General features: G+C 35.9%; 1 pseudogene; it reads left to right on the forward strand.

Moving 5' to 3' along the window:
* The window catches only part of LOC101584152, a 31,236-nt pseudogene that overhangs the window by 7,854 nt on the left and 16,879 nt on the right, over nucleotides 1–6,503 (forward strand).

Raw genomic sequence — 6,503 nt, forward strand, 5'->3', positions numbered from 1 at the left:
AAAAAAAGGGGATACGGATGAATGTCCATTTTGTATCTTTGTATTCAAAATGGTTAGGATAGATATATAGTTACATTCTCTTAATGAATAGAGGGATTTGTTCTAATAGTGTTTGTAAATTGGATATCATGTACTGCAATTAACCCCTAGGAATAATGTATGCAATGTGTTAATTATTGAAACTGTCCTACCATTTTGGTTTGAAACTGTCTCATTGCTATTTGTTTCTCAATAAAATTATGTGAAATATAAAAAATAAAAAAGTAAAGCCATATTATTATGCTGAGCTGTAAAAGGCTCAAGTCAACAACTTCTGACATTTCCAGTTATGTGGCTAACCCACTACTGTCATGAACTACTGGACTATATTGGATTACATTGCTGAATTCATGAATCTACAATATTTGAATGGCAATGGAATACCTATCTCTGACAAAACTAAACAAAAAAGGAGATTTAAAAGAAGGACCATTTTGTAGTGAAAAAATATGTATATATATAAAATAGTTAGAATATACATATTAGAGAGCTACTTTCTCTTAGTTCAATGAGAAGAAAGATTTGTACTAATAGTGTTTAGACAAGATATCATATCTGCATCTTGTACTGTGAATAACTACTACAAAGACAACAGTATGCCATGTATTAATTATTGTAACTGTTCTACTAACCTGTTTTGAAACTGTCTCAATGCTATTACTTTCTCAATAAAATTAATAAAAAAATAGTTTTTGAAAACCGGCAAAACAGTCCACAAAAGTGGAACCACGAAATAATAAGAGACTACTGTACTAAAATAAAATTAAATTAAATTTTGAAAAAAAGAACAAATAAATAAAGAATGACTCTTTTAATTTGAAAACTAAGACCATTTATATTCAATTTTATTATTGAAAAATCTGTACTAATTCCTGATATTTGACATTTTATTGATGACTGTTGCTTTCCTAATCCATAATGATACTTTCACAGAATTTTTTTTGTTTTATGTATTTGGTACAGAGTCTCACCACACAACTCAGACTCACAGTGATCCTCCTGTTTTCAGCCTCCTCAGAGCTGGGATTACAGGCGTGTGCCACCACGCCCAGACTGGGTCACTGGCTCAGCACAAGCTGCATGTGGGACCAGCCCAGCTTGGGGAAACTGGAGCGAACCCTGGTCCCTGCACTTGCCAAAGCAGGCGCTTAGTCCGCTAAGCCATCTCACCAGCCCTTATGCTGATAATTTCTTTGATGTTACTTTCTGACTTTTTCTCTTTTGTGTAGGGTACCTGAAAGTACCTCTTATTATGCAACCTTCATGGTCATAAATTTCTTTAGTTCCAATATTGAAGGTCTTCATATCTCCTGCAAGGCTGAAGGATAACACTACTGGGTATGGTAATATAGTTTGACAGTTATTTTCTTTTACAGTTTGAAATATTTTATCGATGCCCTCCCAGACATTAAACTTTCTGCTGAGAAATGTGCAGTTATTTGGATAGTTTTTTCTATACAAGTGAGTTGTTCTTTTTTTCTTGTACCTTTTAATAGCATTTTTTAATGCTATAATCTTGCTATTTTTAACTGTGGTGGTGATGTGGAATTCTACATGCCTCCTATACTTTGATAGCCATATCTTTTTCAAAATACAGGAAATTTCTTTTATTTTTTCATCAAGTAGATTTTCTGTATTTTTAGCCTGTATCTGGTAATGATCTTGGTTTGAAAAACTCTGAAACTTGGTTTTCCAATTGTATTCTGTAATTCTTGTATTTTAAGAAATATTAAGTTTTTATGACCTGCAATTGTCTATTTTCAGGCTCTGAAATGCTGTCTTCTGCTTCTTAAGTCTGCTGGTTAAGCTTTTCAGTTATTGTTTAAATTTGGTTTATTGGGCTTTTCATTTCTAAGACTCTTTTCAGAATCTTTCTGTTTTTAAACTGTCCTTTCCTATTTTATACTCTCCTCTTTCATTGTTTATTTGTCCTTTATTTGCATCTGTTGCTTATCTTGGTAAAGCTTTCCATTGGATTTTCAAATTTGGTTTGTTGAGCTTTTCATTTCTAAGACACTTTTCAGAAATTTTTTGTTTTGAAACTATCATTTCCCATCTTATATTCTCTTATTTGTTTGTTTCTTTGTTCTTTATTTTCACTTATGAATTATCTCTGTAAGGATTCTTTTGTATTTATTGTCTAGTATTCATCTGCTTTTGATGTCATTAGAATCAGTTGCTATGGAAGTCTTAATGTTTGGAGGGGAGTCACATTGCCTTGTTTTCCCATATTTCCTGTACTTCTAAGTTAAAATTAGTGCATCCTTTGGGCTGGCTATCTCTTCTACTTTTAATTGGTGAGTTTTTCACACAATAATTTTCCCCTGATGATGTGTCCTATTGGGTTGGAGTTTCACATTTGTAGAATGTCTTTACAAGTGGGTTTCATACCATAGTATCTTTGTTTCTTCTTGGTAACAACAAATGGACATGTATGCTCTCTTTTCCAGGCTGAGGGCCCTACAATCTCTTTAGGTTTGGCAATTGTGAAGTTCTTCTTTTGGCTCAGGTAAATTTCACTGTTGATTTTATAGGAAGTAAACCTTCTATGATTAGTTTTTTTTCTTGTTGTTAAGACAAAATAACTGACACCCAAAATTAAGGAAGGAAATTTTTATTTATTTATTTATTTATTTATTTATTTATTTTTATTAATTTTATTGAGAAGCAAATAGCAATGAGACAGTTTCAAATCCGATTATTAGGGCAGTTTCAATAATTAATACATTGCGTATTGTTGGCTTCACAGTGGTTATTCATAGTACATGATGCAGACATGATATCCTGTCCAAACACTATTAGGACAAATCTTTCTTCTCATTGAATTAAGAGAAAGTAGCTGTATATCTATCCTAGTTATTTTGTATATACAAAACTTACATTTCTTGTTATATATGTCTTGCTTGATCTTGGTCTTAACCATCCAGAAGAAAAGTATAAAAATGAGGTATGAAAAGTAAAGCCATGTTAATATGCTGAGCTATAAAAGGCTAAAGTTAATAACTTTTGACATTGCCAGTCCTACAGATAACCCACTACCATTATGGACTACTGAACTATATTGGATTATTTTGCTCAATTCACACACCTACAATACTTAAATGGCAATGGAATACCCATCTGTGACAAAAATAAACAAAAAGAGGATATAAATGAAGGACCATTTTGTATACATATATGGAAATGTTTATTTAGCTCACAGTTTGCAGAGGTTTTGGTCTGTCTTAAGGTGACTCCAAGGCAGGGTGGCATGCTGAAAGGCAATGGCTCAAAGCAGTAGAATTCAGCAAAGCTACAAGGGCATAAGAAGAAAAAGCAAGCCCCTTTTCCTCCTTTGCATTGTAAGCAGTGGATCCCCCTCCATTGGGTAGGGGTAGCACTCACACCATCTCCTTGCTCTTCTCTCGCACAGGCTGAGGATGTTTATATATTGAGGATTCTAACACCTCTGCTCAGTCACTTAGTGAAAGTTCTTTAATGTTACACCGTCTTTGGTGCTGTCCATGTTATTTGTGTGATTTCTCTCCACAGTGGTAGGAATGGATTTCAAGAAGCTGATCTTTGACACATTAATCATAGCTACTTGAGGCTGAGGCCTGTTCATTAGTTGGGGATTCTCAGTTTCTTTAGTTTTTGATTTAAACTACTCAGTGAAGTTAGGCAAGCTTGGGTTGCTGATGGAGCAAGATTCACTACCTTGTTTTTGTGCTCTTGTAATTCCTCATTCACCGGTGAGATTTCACTTTAACTACACTTGATTATTGTTATACAACTTTTAAATATGATTTCGCATTATTGTTTGCTGGCCTTGAGAAATTATTAATCTTTATTCTATCATTGTTAATAAATATTAAATTTAAGCCAGGTTTGGTGGTACACACCTGTAACTGAAAAATTAGGAGGCAGAGGCAAGAGGATGAAAGTTTGAGACCCGCTTGGACTACAAAGTAAGCTCAAAGTTATCCTGAACTTGTCTCAAAAAGATGAAAAAATCAATTTTTTTCTCTTGGTATTTAATTCAGTTTTAACCATATTTGGAGTTACAACAGTTTGAACAGATACAATCTGTTCAGGCCCTTTTACACTGTCAAAAAATACTAATTTTCTTTCTTTGTGAATTATGTTTAATTAAATAGAAAAGATAGCAGAGCACAGAAATCTTACATTTTTTCCTTCATAACCCTATTATTTTCAGAATCTCAGTCATACTAATTTTGAAATAGTTCAGAGCAAAAAATAGACTTTGGAATTATAATAACAACATGCTGGACCATTATTTACTTTCATGAGGCATTTTAGCTAACTGCCTGAAATTATTTGATTGCAATAAAAATAATATTGTTTTTAAAAATTACTCACTCCAGCTATCATACCAAAGGGCGTCACAAAAGTAGGAAAATCAATTCAGATACCTTTTGTAGGGAAGACATGAAAAGAAGTGCATTTGGTAGAGATTTGAGTGGGAAGGCAAAGTGGATGATATTAATTTGATACCTTGAGGATTTTCAACATGAGAGGAAATTAGTACACTGAGTGCTGGTCTTATGCTTAGAAGCTGACTGTGAATCCAGCTAGTAGTAAACTCTGGAATAGGGTGTTGAATATAAAAAAATGAATCAGATATTATTTTGGAGCCAGTTGTAATCCTGAGGCTTGTAAAACTTGGCTACATTAATGGTTCAGTATAGACCCCACCTAATGCTGTGCCTTGCAAAGGGGAACTGGCATGCTGTGGGCATCAGATTGCCAACTCCTAGCTGTGTCTGTACTTTGCTACAAACAACTAACCAGATTAAGGAAGAGACAAATTTCCCAGAGAACAGATAACCCCAACACAGTTGGCTGCTCTAGGGAGAAATAAGAGATTTCTAGTCCCAAGAAATTGCCACAAGTGAAAACAACTGCTTAGGAAGATGCAGGGGCTGGGGGTTCAGATCCCCAGACTGCGGTTCCAGCCCCACCCCCCTGGATCATGATGAGGCAGTGAGATTGAGACTGGGCCTGCTGGCTCACACCTGTAATCCCAGCACTTGGAAGGCTCAAAAACAGGAAGGATCACTACAAGTCCAATTTGTGTACTGAGACCCTGTAGACCCTGTACTAAATACTTTTAAAAATATATCACAAGTGTTATAAACTTTAAAAAAAATAATCTCATGATGTTTAAGCCAACAATGACTTCTTCATGGAAGAATAGAGTTAGGGAGAAACTGAGTGCAGCATCTCGCTTATTTCCAGAGAGAGTTTAATTAGACACTATCTTGAGAAGTCATTCCATGACTCCTAGGTGCTGCAGAGACAGTCTAAGTGGTCACCATAGGAGACAAATGGAGAAATGGTGATGTCTGGACAAAGATCCTGAGAGATAAGGCCTGGAAGGTTCCAGGGCCTCTGAGGTGGCCAGAGGAAGCTGGATCTGAAGGGGATGACATTGCATCCAGTGGTCCACTTCCGCACCCACGCTGTTCCCCACTTCAGCTGAAATCAGTGGTCTGTTTCCTCCTCCGTGTACCACCATGATCAGGGAAACATCTCATTTTGGACAGTTGACGAAGTCTAGGTTTTACAGATAGTAATAATGAGGTAAGATGTGCAAAGTGCTAAGTACAGCACATGGTACAGCAAGTAACAGTTGGTTAGTACTATCAATGATCACGTCCATCAAGAGGGTGTAAGGAGGTTGAGGTAGGACTTTCTAAAACTTGAATAAGCTGAGAGTTAACTGACTCTTCAGGTTGAAAGTCACCATTTCTCCACTCCTCCATTGGACCATAGAAGGGACTCACCAAGAGTCATCTGTTTGAGGTACATTAGTTATAAGAGGCTAAGTCATAGCTAGAAGTCATCCAAAGCTTTTACTTTACAGTTCTCTCCATATGACTTGAATAGTACTTTAAAACTTTGCCTTTGTATTACTTGAAATCTAACTTTAAATGTCACTCATCTCCATATTGTTCAACGTGTTGATTAATAAGGTGCCTTGGACAAGTGAGATAGCTCAACTGATTAAGCACCTGCTTAGACAAGCACAGGGAACAGGATTTGAGCCTCAGGACTGCATGCTGCACACTGTCCAGGCCCCGGGCATGCTGAGCCAGTGACCAGGTCCAGGTGTGGAGACACATACCTGTAATGTCAGCCCTGGGGAGATCCTCTGAGCTGCATAGGGAGACCCTGTACCAAATGCATGAATCAAAAAATAATATGTGTTGGGAGTTTTGAGGACTAGCTCCAACAGTTCAAATCCAGTGGATCACTGTTGTGTAAAAGGAGGTGCAGGGAAGAGTAGTGTGTGGTTGACTTCATTGCCTCTGTGGTCGCTAAGATTATTTCACAATTGAGAATAAATAGCTGAACAATGCCATATATAATTAGGTTTCTAAATTTCTGTGTAAAAATATGTAATTGTTTATTCATATTTTTAAAATATTTTTTTATTTTTTCTCTCTTTTTTATTTTCATGT

Source organism: Octodon degus, unplaced genomic scaffold (assembly GCF_000260255.1).
Source record: "Octodon degus isolate 3935 unplaced genomic scaffold, OctDeg1.0 scaffold00302, whole genome shotgun sequence".
Taxonomy (NCBI): Eukaryota; Metazoa; Chordata; class Mammalia; order Rodentia; family Octodontidae; genus Octodon; species Octodon degus.